This window comes from Papaver somniferum, chromosome 11 (assembly GCF_003573695.1).
Source record: "Papaver somniferum cultivar HN1 chromosome 11, ASM357369v1, whole genome shotgun sequence".
Lineage (NCBI taxonomy): Eukaryota > Viridiplantae > Streptophyta > Magnoliopsida > Ranunculales > Papaveraceae > Papaver > Papaver somniferum.
The window spans coordinates 60,709,053-60,724,616 of NC_039368.1; the positions used below are offsets into that span (position 1 = coordinate 60,709,053).

Sequence of the window (15,564 nt, forward strand, 5' to 3'; positions counted from 1 at the left end):
CAGGTTTGAAGTTGGATACTAAAGACCTTGGAATCAAAGCTTAAAGCTAAAAGACAAGGAAAAAAGACAAAGCAAAAAAATAAAGAAAAAAGAGAGAAAAAGAAAGAGAGAGAGAGAGAATTTTTTTTAAGAGACTTTCCATTTTTTTTTTTGTAATTATTATTATTATTTTTTGTATTTCTTTTCATTGGACTGGACTTTGGACAATTTATTTTAATTTTAAACCCTACGGAAGGGTTATATATAAAAAAATATTAAATATAAACTATTTGCAGGGAAGGACGACGATTACAATATCGTCTCGGCCCCTCGGGTTCGTACATGACAAAGGAGTCGTGGCCCGAGTCGACTTCAATGGTTCATCCCCCGTATGGTACGGGAGGTAAGTCCATCGAAACATTCGCGAATCTCCTGTAAGCGAGTTACTGTATTCCTTAAGGAGATTCATTGATTGAGGACGAATTTGGACTGTTTTTAAATTCCTAGTAAAGGGCAAGGCCTGGCCAATACAAGATAAGGGTTCGGATTTCATCACCGCTCCCTTCTTGCCCGCTTTAGGAAAACGAAACCAAACGCGAACCTAAGCTTAAAATTTTGACTAGAACGAGACCGATAGGGTAACGATCTTAGTAGGAAAGTCGTTCGAAAAATATTGGTTACTCTTTTAGCATACTTCGAAGTTCATGATGGTTTATGTGAGTTGAATGCGTGACTGCGCCGCCTTGTGATAGCGGTGAGGCTTTGGGTATCAAAGCTCCACTGAGCTTCCCTCGCCTCGATTCAACTTACATTAGCTCGGATTGATCCCAGAAGGGTGTGCTCAAAATGTAACGAATTCCTTTTTGAAGGAATAGAAGCTGGTCTAGAAAACAATCTAAGTGGAGCCATCATGCTTTTTGTTTGCTAGATAAAATAGGCTTGTTGTGGTCGAGTCAGCCTTCTTTGTGTTTGTTTAGAATTCCCTTGCAGTTAGGATGTCGAACTGGTATTATAATAGCCAGTACAATGAGTATCCGACTGCGCAGCTTAGACATTATCCTTTTTATGACCATAGTGTGAATAATGATTGGGAACGCGAAACCTTTGAAGGTTATGGTCCATACCATTTTGAGCCCAATTACTATCCACATACCCACAGGTCATACGAGCAAAACAATCCTTCTATTTCTCTAGAAGAGTCTCTCAAGAGTTTCAATGAGTCAGCACGGAAGTTATTTATGAAAGATACTTATAATATTCTTCTCCCAGAAGAGTCCGTAGAGCGGTCAACTAAGATATGTCTAGAAGAGACCCTCAAGCAATTTACTGAGAATACAAATAGGATTGTGGAAAAACTTGCTCAGGATAGTCTTAATTTCCAGTGTAGTTTTCCCAATACCACCCTCGAAAATAAGGATAGTTTTTATTCACATAATCAAGATGACGAGGTTAGAATTGGTAACACTACTTGTTTTGATAAAGTTCGATCATTTTCATGTTATTATAGTGATGATTATGATGAGGATAGTATTGATGAAGAACATGAAATATGTAGGCATAGTGATCAGGAATTTGTTACTCCGAGTGAGCTTTATAATGATAGTGTTGTTTCTAATACAAATCCAAATAATTTTAATAATTATTCACCTATTCAAAAGGATGTGGATTTGACTAGAGATACCACCGTTTTAGAAGATGTAGTTCATGATCCTTTAGCCTGCAGTATGTTGGATAATCCATTATTTGATGTGCATATCAGTGAATCGGAGGAGGTAACTATGATTAAAACCTTAGTTGATGAGCCTTTATATGAAACTTTCTCTGATAATCCTTTATATGATTGTGATGATGGTTTAGAGGAAAGAGTCTACCCTGAGAATACTGTTTTAGAATCTAGCGATTTAGAAACACTAGTCTTAGAAGATGATAAACTCGTAGAAATGAGTGAGAATGAACCCAACTTAGAAGAATCTATTGACCATTTCCAGGAATCCGATGACCTAGAAATTAGGAAAGTTGTGACTAGTCTTTCTAGAGACACAGAAAACTCTAAGTTTGGGGTGATTATCATTTTCCGTGTGCTTTAACTCTTATAAAGTACCCTCCTGTAGGACTTGACATTTGTGCCTCAACCATCTTACAAAATTATCTTCATACACGTTTTCCCGAACCTAATGATGTCCAGAAAGAAACTCAGTTGTTAGAAACCCATCCTCTGGTTGATGTGGTTAACCCAGGCTATGATACCAAGATTGACTTTGTTTTCCCACCAAAAACTTTTCAACCAATTGTGGGAACTTTTGGTTTTAAGATGTGTCGGTTATTAAGTTTTGAGACTAAACCTAATCACTTTAGGATATTAGGGTCGACACATTTTCTTAAGGAAGACCACCTCTTTCATTGTGGTCAGCTGTGTGAGTCAAATCTGATTGACTTAGAGGATCCCCAGTTATTGAGGTTGTTGTTATGTGCTTATAAGTTTTTAGTTGAGTTTTTCCAGAATATAATACCTGAACCGGATCTTAGATTTGAGGAAATCCAACCGATGAAAACCTGTTATCTAGACCCAGTTATAGAACCTGAACCTGAGCCACAACTAGATGTATTTGTCTTAAACAAGGGTATGTTCGGCATCTTTTTGGTATGTTGCAGTTTCCTCTTCTTGTGGGTAATACTTTTTGATCCAGATGACCCACAGTTATTCCGACTACTTCTATATGATTCTATGAGGTGACTAATTCCTTCCGATGTCTGGCTGAAGACTTTAAACTTAGCACTTCTTGGGAGGTAACCCAATATTCTTGCGACACGGTAATATCTTTCCTTATCTCTTTTGCTTCAAGTGGTAACAATTTCTCCTTGTCCAGGCTTTTAATTTTATCTTTTAAACATTGAGGACAATGATAGATTTAAGTTTGGGGGTATGGGAGAAACATTTTAGTCGCATTTTTGAAACTTCTAGCGTCACATAGTACCCGGTTAGCTAAGTTTACATACTGTTTCTCACCGAAAAGATATAAATTGGAATGCTAGAGATAACAACTTATTGAGACATTAGAGAAAAAGACATTGAGATCCTTTAAATTCAGGAGAGAACTTGTTCCTTTTAGAGGGTAACCGTGATGGACCTAACCATACATGATGGAAAGGCAAGTAGGTCAGGGAAATGCCAGAAAGACAAAGCAACCTCACAATGTAGTCTTAGTTACTGGATTGCGACTCTCTCTCAGTAGAAACTTATCATCATCAACAAGCGGAGCGACATCAAAATCTATGAAGAAAGTGAAGACGTTTTAGGTTTAGAAGCAACAATAGAAGAGAATAATTCAAAAATCAAAGTTTAAGTTATAAGAGCAAATGATATAAGTTGTTAGAATCCATGATACCAAGACATCACAAGTTGCGAAGATCCAAGTTTTGAAAGTCCTTCTCTCATGGCCATGTAAATTTTTGTCTTGTAATTTTTTGTTCATCAAAAAAAAAAATGAATGAAAAAATGAAAAAAAAAAAAGAAAAAAAAAAGAAACATCATTACGTTTTTTTTGTTCAATAAGGCCATAGGGAAGAAAAAATTTATAAGTCAAGCAAGAAATCGAAGAGAAGAGTTAATTGTCAAGGTTCTATGAGGTTCGAGAGTTTATCATCAACAGTTGAAGACCGAAGAAGACGTTATTTCTACTGAGCACTGTGAGAGAGTCGAAGAAAGATGCATTTTGGTTGCTTTGTTAGTCTGCTTTCAATCTGGCACAAGATATTTCTAGCACTGGTTTAACTCATCACATGTAATTAGTCCAGCTGTGTAGCAGATGTCCCTCTGATTTTTATCTCTCTCCTAATCTTATCCAGCTATAAAGCAGCGGACGCATCTTACAATGTTTATCTAGCTGTGTAGCGGATATTTCTTTATCTAGCAGTCGTGTGGATGTGTCTCCCCTTTTCTTCAGTCAGCTTTAGAGCTGACACCTTTAATTTCTCTGGCATTCTACTTACTTGGAGATAGGTTGAGAATATGTATGTCCTCATAGCTCTTTGGATACTTGTGACCAATTAGGAGTAATGGTTTTGTGGGCACACCTCTGGTAAACCCTCCCGAGATTAACTCGGTTTTATTTATTTTTTTTATTAGTTTTGCTCGAGGACTAGCAAATAATAAGTTTGGGGGTATTTGATAGACGCATTTATGTGTATATTTTGTTCTCAATATTCTGTATTGTTACACTCGATTAAGTACTTATTGTGTTATTTTGTGTTTTTGTAGATGTTTTTAGAGAAATAAGCCTTTGCGGCGAAATGAGCTCGAAAAGTAGTGTTTTACACCTCAGAAATGCACCGGAAGCGTCCCAGAAATGTACCGGAGGAACCCAGAAAAATTACTATTTCCACCCAAAATTACTATTTCCACCCCAACTGCTAAAGGGACACCCGTACAGGATTAGGGGAGGACAATTTTCTTCTCATAATTCAAATTTTGGAAAAAGGCGGGAAAATATTTCTTCTCACTGGCAGTTGGGTCGATCGATTTTTGGAGGGGTTAGAGTTCGATCAAACCTCTGATTTTCAATGGGTATTTGTGATATGGATAGAGGAAGACATTTTGGGTGTTAGGATCGATCATAATTGGCTGGAATCATCGCAATCAAGAAATCAGGAAGCACGTTCAAGAAATGAATATCACACAATCACATCAAATTTAGACGTGTACTCATGTGTTTGGAGAGTGTTGAATCAATTCTACAGCGTGTAAGATCATGTTTGGAGTGTTTATACATCATTTCAGCGCGTGGAGAGATAATTAAAGGAAGAAAATATCCAAAAAATATTTTCTCTTTAAGCCGAGTAAAGAGAGAATTATCTTGAGTTATGGCGTGATTAAATGAGGCTGAGGAGTATAAATAGATTTCTGGTATCACAGAGAATGGGGGTCGAGAGGAGGTCCAGAGAAGAAGAAATCAAGAGTTGATGAAACTATGTTTCTGCTGCTGCTGCTGATGAAGAACACCAAGAACACGAAGAACAGACTCGCAAGGACAGTCGCTTATCAACAGTGTCTAAAACGCACAGACGTGGGTCGCAGTGCAGTCTAAACAGCATCAGCACTTGTGTTTTATCGTTCATTCTGTGACGCTTTTTGTGCGTCGCAGATTACAGTTTTACACCATTTTCTCCTTTTATCTCCATTGTAAACACCATTTGAGCTATAAAAATATATTTTGAGCGTGTTTTCATCATGAGGAGCTAAAACCGAACACTGGGACGACGGAGGAGGTCGAATTTCATCCATGTGGTAATTTCATTTATTATTTTATTTACTTTTTGCACTAATTTTAATTGAATTAAGATTTTAAATTAATTACTTGTGATTTCATTTGATGGATTATGCTTAGTCCTAGGGATTTTTGATATGCCATGCTTAAGAAATACAAGTAATATTTTATAAAATCTATCTTGGAAATAAAATAGAGTTAATATTTGTTTTATTTTTGAACTATAATTGCTAGAATTAATTTCTGAACCATTTGAAAATGAAAAAAAGCGGCCGAATCTTTAGTTCTAGTACTCTTTCCCATATTGTTAATATTTTTTGTATATATTTATTTTCTATTAAGTATAAAAAATTATCCTTCACAAGTCTGAGAGTTTGAACCTCATTACTACAACCCACGAAAAATCATTAATCATCAACCAAAGTTAACCACATGAGCACTTTCTTCTCAACCATATTCATCGCTACCCTTACTTAGTTCAAATGACTCAAATGAACTAATTCATGGAGATGATTCAATTGTTTATCAATCGCATACAAGTATACACGACACAATCGAATCATGTTTGTTTTTAATGTTGATTCACATAAATCAACCATGAACAATTATATCCACGGTTTGCAAGTGATTGCATTCCTTAATTTATTAATGATGTTCATGTTATGTAAAAACCGATATAGAGTATATCCCATCAAGGTACACGAATGGGTACGCAAACCTAGATGGCCCGAACTAGAGTGGATTACGCCAGTATGCGTATAGGTACGCAAACCTGATAATTTTATCAACTCCAGCAGAAAAGTTCGGACCCATACCTTACGCAAGTACGCGTACAGGTACGTGTACTGGGGACCGAGTTTTCATAATTCAATGGGTACACATACGGGTATGTGTACTATGACTCCCAAACATGGAAAAACACATATGCAAGTACGCACACTATATAATCCAATAGATACTCTACGCTCCATTTCAATCACTGAGAACATTCTTATAATGACCACGATAGTCGTATTACCACAACTAGAGTATCTAAGCCATTTCTCGGATGATGGGAATTTATGATCATTCAATGAAACTTTCCGAGTCACATAACTTGGCAATATTCATATGATCATCTTTTGACTTTCGTTAAGAACGAGCCGAACTTGGTTGAAGCTAAAAGCTTACCAACATATATTTCGACAATATAATAAGCGAGTTACTCTCAGCTCGAAATATCAATTATGTATAATGAATACTATATAGGTAAAATACTGTGTCTCAAGAAGGAGATAGAGAGTATGGACTTTTCAAGTGAAAAAGATGAGTTCAAGTCTCCACGTACCTTTTGTCGAAGAAGTCCCACAAGTTCCGCTTGATTAGTTCTTCGTCTTCAATCGTTGAACTCCGTGAAGTCTAGGTTCAACCTCACTTTCTATCCTAACCGAGACTTGGATATAAGTAGACTATATATCAATATTTATAGTTTTGATCACTAAATTTGACAAACATGCTTGAGATAGCAATGCTTTCGAGTTCGACCGAGCAGTGCTCTAACAATCCCCCCCCTTTGTCAATTTTAGTGACAAAACTATCAATACATATGGAATACAAAAAAGATAAATCTGTAGCTTCTCTTCCACATGCTTGATCTCCTTGGTTCTTCAACAAAACTCGAAATCTTCGTCAGTTCGAAGTTCGCCGTGATCCTAAAGTGTTCATTTTCATCATCACAGTTGTTTAAGTACCGTGGCCATAACAATATATAAAAATGCGAAGTTTTCGTATTGTTATATAGTGACATAGTATTATTATGAAGCATCAAAGTTCAATTGCACCAAAAACTTCGACAACAATACTATGGTGATATGTATCACTCCCCCTTAATCAATACTTCATCTCATATGAAAACCACTCCCCCTTACATAATGATCCATAAACCATATGTATTTGTAGTCAGGCTACTCAATAATTCTCCCCCTTTTTGTCAATAAAATTGGCAAGGGTACGAAAATTAGCGGGATCCTAATGAAATTTCCATAGAGATACTTCATGATCAAAAGAGAACATACCAACTTGTTTAAATGCTATCGAATAGTCGAAACTAAATGCATTCATCAAGGAGTTTATAAAGATGCAAGATAACCCCTGTAATATTCCACAGCCGCACTCCCCACAAAGATTTGCTATTAAGCGAAAGTTCAAAAAGAACTCTCCCCCAAATAATGTCATCCCCGAAAGAACAACAAAGGAGACCTTACTTTCACAAGAAAAGAAGGATTTTCTTTTGGACAAAATCAAATTACAAGAATAAGAATTTGCAATCCAAAAGTAATCAATTAAACTAAACACAAGCGAACCTATGATTAATTCAATCGGAATTGCTCACATAAAATAAATTACGGAGCCGCACTGTATATGCACAAAAATTGTGGATCTGAGAAAGACCAATACTGCGGAATATATCAAAGATTCATTTTATTTTTCATCACCATTTGCACAATGACATACAATAGACATAATCTTTGAAACAAAAGTTCATCCTATCTTTTATCAATATTTGCATATGTCATAGGCTTAAATTTCGTCTTTGTCAAAAGTTCAATCATCCTTTTATCAAAGAAAATTGACATGTGAATGACACAACTTTCGACAGGGTATGGGACGAAAACAGTTCACGAACGCAAACAACATATCCCATAACATTTGCAATATATAAAATCAAAATAGATTAAATACTGCAAGAATCATCTTCTAAATCACGTTTTAGAATTAAACAAATAAATCTAAAAAACAATGCAAGACGATCAATTGTTTGAAATAGCACTGTGTAATCACATAACTAAGTTATTCCAAACCCTAGTAATACTTCTTAATCATAAAACATAATTCTCATAAGAAGTTTCCTAGACATTGAGAACTTTAAAAAATTTTTTATCATTCCCAAATTCCTTATCATCAACAACCATTGGAACATATGTCTCATGAAGAAAAGTGTCGATACCAACAAACCTTCTGGTTTGTAGATGTCGAACTAAGGCCTTCTGAATTTCCAGAGTTCTAAAAACAATAGCCTTTATTTGCTCCATCTCCTTTCTTGTCTCTTTCAACTCCTCAAGAACATTAGAAAAATTCTGAGAGTTGGAAGGAACAACTCTTGGTTTCCTCACATTCCTTCTTTTTCTTTTTAGAGAAGAAGATAAAGGAGATTTACTCTTTTCCTTCGAGATTGATGGCTTAACAATCATATCAACATCTTCTCCATCAGAAGACATAGTGCTTGGAGTCTCCATAAAGAGATTATGGGAGGAAATCACAAATCAAACTCAACAAGCAACCTTAAGATGAAAAGAGTTCTTAGTGAAGGAAAAGGAATGTAGGGTAGTGAACCTTTTATAGAAAAAGGATTCACGAACGCACAACTCATAACCCTATGAAAGGCTGAATTGTCGAATTTAACCCTCTTTATTTAGACAAATTAGGAATAAACCCCTTTCTCAGTATCAAACAGATATGAAAAATAATAATTCCTTCAAAAAGCAATCAAAAAAAAACAAAACAAAAATATTAAAATAAAACTTTTGAAGCCTGCGGTTATGCAAAAGTTCTTGTCTCTTTTCAATCAGGCACATGAGACAAGATGCATAGCCGACACAATTAATTTGTGCTGGGGTGAACAAGTTGTTCACCGAAATCTTCTTATGTGGAATTTTCATTCCCCTGTTTCACAATATTTTTAGACCCAATACTCTTAACTGGTCTAATTTTTTTTCTAGAGATTTGCTTCTTTGGAGAGATAGGTTTACATACCTCTGCAGATTTTTGCACAAGCTTGATCTTGTTTGTTAATCGATTTGCTCTCCTTTGAAGTTTGTTGACATGTCTTAGCCTATGTTTGAACTTGAAACAGTTTACAAGTTCGTGACCTTTAGTCATGAAATAAGAACATGTCAAGATGGAGGATGATTCAGGTTCCAAATCTGAGCAAGCTGCTAGACATAAAGATGCACCTGAAACATGTGAAATATAATTATCAATAGTAAAGGAAAAATCTATTTCTTCCTCCAATTTAGTTGTGGAAGTCTCTTTTTGAAGACTTTCAAGATTGATGTAAGTATTGCCACGATTATCAAACTCAAAAGTTTCACAAAGAAGTGCTACACTTGATTTTTCATCATCGTTAGAATCATAATGATCAGACGTTTCATCAAGTGTTGCAGCAAGATCTTTGTTTTCAGTGTATTTTCTTCGATTCGGACACTCATTAGCATAATGACCAAAACCTTTACACCTAAAGCACTGTGGCATGTACTCGTCATCATCTTCCTTGACAGGATCCCTGTTTTTAGGAGGAGCACGGTCATGAGGTTTTACCGATGACTTGGGTTTATCTCTGACAAACCGTTTACTTCTTTTTAAAAGAATATCACGGAATTGTCTAGTAATCAGAGAAACTGACTTTTCAAGATCTTCAACCGAAGAATCCTCATCTGAGCAGTCACTTGCGGAAATGCCAACACAATTACTTTTATCAAGTAACTTCGTCTTCTTATGTGCTTTGAAAGCAACATCCTTACTAGACTTAGATGTGTGTTCATGATCAAAGATCTTTAACATCCCAATAAGAGTATTTCTAGAGAGAGTTGCGAGATCGTTTCCTTCAATGATGGCATGCTTCTTAGAGTCGTACCTGGCAGGTAGAGATATGAGAATTTTCATCACAATATACCTTTCAGGAATGGTCTTACCCAATACAAAAGATGCATAAAAAATTTCAGACACTTTGTGATTAAACTCGTAAAACGATTCTTCGTCAGCCATCCGAAAGTTTTCCCAATCGGAACATGGTTTTTAAGGCTAGCTTATTTTTCATAGGTATTTCCTTCGAATACAGTTTATATGATATCCCAGGCATCTTTAGACTTAGTGCACTTAGTCACATGATGCTGAAGATATGGGATGATGGCGTTCAAACTGTCAGAATTTTGCTTTGCAGCAAGTATTTATGCAGGGTCATATTCACCAATATCCTTCAGAGTAGATCCATCACCTTCTGGATCAAAAGGGGGAGTATAGCCTTTTACAACATGTACCCATGTTTGAAAATCACGAGCTTGAAGAAAAGCACGCATAGCAATTTTCCACCATGAGTAGTTTGAGCCATCGAAGACTGGTGGTACGTTTATGGAGATAGAATTTTTATCCATAATCAGATCGCTTACAAACACAGACTTATTAGGTCGTAAACGTGTTTGCCTGCTCCGATACCAATTGAAAAGGCGCGGGTCTAACAACCTCACCCAAAATTTTCGTTTAGCAATCTGAATGGACTAACTCTAAAATACTTTTAAGAGAATCAACTAGACAATCAGACTCAACCTTAATATCACACTGATCAAGGTACAGTCGTGTTCCTTACGTCTCTGATCCCAGCAGGATACTACGCACTTGATTTCCTTAGATGATCTCACCCACAACCAAGAGTTGCTTCAACCCAAAGCTGAAGACTTTAAGAAAAAATCTGTATCACATAGAAAATCCCTAAAATAAATAAATCTGTCTCCCACAGATAAACCAACGATTTTGTTCTGCTTTTTATAAATATTGGTGAACGGGAACCAATTGATACACCAGACTTATATTCCCAAAGAACAACCTAGTAATATGAATCACCTCACAATAATCTTAATTGTATGGTAGAGAAACAAAATATTGTGGAAGCACAAATGATGAGACGAATATGTTTGTGATTACTTATAATCTTGCCTATCGGAGATTCGATCTCGAGCAAATCTTAGAAAAGATAGTACTCAATACGATAGAACAGGGCAAAATTCAGAACACGCAACTACAGAGATAAATAGTTGGGTCTGGCTTCACAATCCCAATGAAGTCTTCTAAGTCGTTAACCTACAGTGTCTCGAGAATAAACCTAAGGTTAAATGAGAATCGACTCTAGCCGCAACTACCAACACACATGAGGTGTGGGGATTAGGTTTCCCAGTTACTAGAGCTCTCCCTTATATAGTTTTCAAATCAGGGTTTGCAATCTAAGTTACCTTGGTAACAAAGCATTCAATATTAACCGTTAGATGAAACCTGATTGAAACCCAATCCAATATACTTAGACCGTTAGATCAACTTGGCTTGTTTACACATGATTGAAATGTACCCTCATTTGGTTTTGGCATAGCCATACCCAAACGTGTACACCTAGTTGGTTCATTCATAGTCAACCAAATTTAACCACGTGAGCACTTTCTTATCAACCATATTCATCTCTACCCTTACTAGTTCAAATGACTCAAATGAACTAATTCATGGAGATGATTCAATTGTTTATCAATCGCATAAAAGTATACACGACACAACCGAATCATGTTTGTTTTTAATGTTGATTCACATAAATCAACCATGAACAACTATAGCCACGGTTTGCAAGTGATTGCATTCCTTAATTTATTAATGATGTTCATGTTATGTAAAAACCGATATAGAGTATATCCCATCAAGGTACACGAATGGGTACGCAAACCTAGATGGCCCGAACTAGAGTGGATTACGCCAGTATGCGTACAGGTACGCAAACCTGATAATTTTATCAACTCCAGCAGAAAAGTTCGGACCCATACCTTACGCAAGTACGCGTACAGGTACGTGTACTGGGGACCGAGTTTTCATAAGTCAATGGGTACACATACGGGTATGTGTACTATGACTCCCAAACATGGAAAACCACATATGCAAGTACGCACACTATATAATCCAATAGATACTCTACGCTCCATTTCAATCACTGAGAACATTCTTATAATGACCACAATAGTCGTATTACCACAACTAGAGTATCTAAGCCATTTCTCGGATGATGGGAATTTATGATCATTCAATGAAACTTTCCGAGTCACATAACTTGGCAATTTTCATATGATCATCTTTTGACTTTCGTCAAGAATGAGACGAACTTGGTTGAAGCTAAAAGCTTACCAACATATATTTCGACAATAGAATAAGCGAGTTACTCCCAGCTCGAAATATCAATTATGTATAATGAATACTATATAGCTAAACGACTGTGTCTCAAGAAGAAGATAGAGAGTATGGACTTTTCAAGTGAAAAAGATGAGTTCAAGTCTCCACATACCTTTTGTCGAAGAAGTTCCACAAGTTCCGCTTGATTAGTTCTTCGTCTTCAATCGATGAACTCCGTGAAGTCTAGGCTCAACCACACTTTTTATCCTAACCGAGGTTTAGCTATAAGTAGACTAGAAATCAAGACTTATAGTTTTTATCACTAAATTTGACAAACAAGCTTGAGATAGCAACGCTTGCGAGTTCGACCGAGCAGTGCTCTAACAGTGACCAAAATTGTATTCTCATTGTATGAGCATCTTAGCCTATAAAATACAAACCCTTGTATCGAGAGAAAGACAAGTGATTTGTAAGTGAGTAAGGAGAGAGATTGAAGATTGTTGAGAGTTATATCCATTGTAACTTGTGGGAAGTAATAAGATCATTCTTTCACCCCGTGGATGTAGGTAATCATGCCGAACCACGTATATCTTGTGCTCTTATGAGTCTTCTACTTACTTATCTTAGTATCATTTCATGGTGATTATTGGATGTGGGTTGTATTATTTTCTACACCTTTAATGACACAGTTTAGAACGATTGTTCTTTTCTGTTATTCAAAGTAACGATTGGTCAACTAATTCTAAGGCATGAGAATTGCCTACTTCATGGAAATTTTGTATTTATTTTTTACAAAATAAAAACTCGAATCAAACATTTATAGGTGATATCATTACGGTCGTGATCAAACTCAACTTCCATTACATAATTCGCAAAACGATAAATTAGATTTCTACTCTAGAGTCTAGTCTATCCTTCATCTTTCTCTATATAATAAGAGAAACTCAATTAATTATGATTCATCATACACTTAAAACTCAAAACTTCTCTTCTATTTACTCTTCTTTCAGAAACAACTACCACCACTCATGGCATCCTTAAAGCTACATGGAGTTCCATTTTCAACATGTACTGCTCGTGTGAGGGCTTTCTTCGAAGAAAAAAACGTCGAGTAGGAGATTTGTCCGGTTGATCTTGGTATCGGAGCACACAAATGCCCTAATTTCATTTCCAAGAACCCATTTGGTCAGATTCCAGTACTTGAAGATGGAGATATTACTCTTTTTGGTGAGTGCTTCTTGTTCCTTCTTTAGGGTTTTAAGAAATAATCTTGTTTTTTTTTTTATGACAATAGTTTCTTGGTTGCAGAATCAAGAGCCATCAATAATTATATCGCACACAATTACAAAGACCGGGGAACAGATCTTCTCCAACATGGAAATCTTGATGATTTTGCCGAAGTACTAGTAGGATGTGAAGTAGAATCTCAGCAATTTAACCCAACAAATGGGACCAATTTTTGTCAATATCTTTATTTCTTCTCTACGAGGTTGGGCTCCAGATCAAAAGGCTATAGACGAGAACGTTGTGAAAGTCGGAACAGTTCTTAATGTTTATGAAAAGAGGCTTAGTAGCAGTAAATATCTTGTAGGGGATTATTATACACTAGCTGATTTTAATCATCTTCCTTACATTGCATACATCATGAAGACTCCACATGCTTAGTTGATAAATTCTAGGCCTCATGTTAAGGCATGGTGGGAAGTTGTTTCATCTAGGCCAGCTTCAGTTAAGGTCTTCCAAGGACTGACCTTGGGTAGCATCCACTGATCACTTATTTCCAGTAAGATGCATGTTTGTCAAGACTACCATGTTCCTCCTTGGGGTAGGTAGGTTGCAGTTATGGTGTGCTATGCTCAAGTTTATAATAAGTGTATAAGCAGGTAATAAACTATGTATGTGTGTATCGAATAATAGAAAATGCTCATAATTCAGATATGTTTCTTGTTTCCGTCCGAAATACGAAAATGCTTCCCTGCAACTTCCCTTTAGTGCCATAACACCCCAATACACTTGAACTTGCTCAGATGCACCAAATACATTATTAAAGTCCCTAAGTAGCTAGATTCAACTGATGCAAGTGCAACTGACTAGATGGGATAAACATGCTCACCTGCACAAAGTGGGAGAGTAGAAGAAGTTCCTCAAGTCATTGAAACACCAGACTTCCTTCTATGTGTAGGTTATAGTAGAGCAATTTTAATATTTTCTATACCTAACATACAACCAGCCTAAAAAAAGCTACAACCAAACCTGCTGGATTGTCCAAAATATTTGAAAACATAGAGCAGTTATTACAACATGAATAATGATGCCAAAATGTCCCATGAGTGGTGTACATATTACATAATACAACGAAGAATTAATGGTCAAGAACGAAAAGCCAACTACAACAAATAAAAACTGGAAATCATCAGATCATCAACACCCTCTTTTACAAGTTAAAAAAAATCAGCCGCCGAAAGAATGGTGGGGAAGCTGGGATAAAACTAAAATAGTTGAAAGAAACTGATTATACACATCTTGGCCTGGAATTCACAAATAAAAATAGGAAGAAAGGAGAAAACTAAAAGAAAAATTACACTAACTAAAAATAGAAAAAAAAAAAAAAAACTCAAAGTCCAAGAGAAGAAAAAACGCATAAGTTGTTGATGCCCTAATTCCATTTCGCTTCATCAGGATTATATTATAACCAATAGTGCTGCAAATCCATCGTTGGTAGATCTTGAGACATCATTGCTACCATTAAAATAGCATTACCAAGCCCATTATACCAAATCAAGAAACCTTCATCGCCAACACAAACAAATTCACCCCACTTTCAAAACTACCACAAGATCCAAACTGGATTTTGATATGCATCTAGGGTGCACATACCCTACCCATACCCGCCATTTCTACCCTACCCGCCACTGATTTACCCGTATCCTACCCTACCCGCCGTTTGATGGGTAGGGTGACGGGTAAAGATTTTGTTAGAGCATTGCTCGGTCGAACTCGCATGCGTTGCTATCTCAAGCATGTTTGTCAATGTTAGTGATCAAAACTATAAGTCCTGATTTCTAGTCTATTATAGCCAAGTCTCGGATTAGGATAGAAAGTGTATTTGAGCTCAAGAACTCCATGTGGAATCATCATACAAGACGAAGAACTACTCAAGGAACTGGTGGGACTTCATCGACAAAAAGGTATGTGGAGACTTGAACTTATCTATCACTCAAAAGTCTATCTACTCTATCTCCTATATTGAGACAAAAGTCGTTTTGCTATATAGACTTTGATTATACACATTTGGTATTTCGAGCCGGGTTTATCTCGCCTATCTATTTCTCGAAATATGTGTTGGTAAGCTTTTCGCTTTAGCCAA

The 15,564-nt window shown here is 36.3% G+C and overlaps 1 pseudogene; it reads left to right on the top strand.

Annotated features, from left to right (window-relative positions):
- The first annotated feature begins 13,179 nt into the window (after positions 1-13,179).
- LOC113320892 lies at positions 13,180-14,148 on the top strand (annotated as a pseudogene).
- The last annotated feature ends 1,416 nt before the right edge of the window (positions 14,149-15,564 follow it).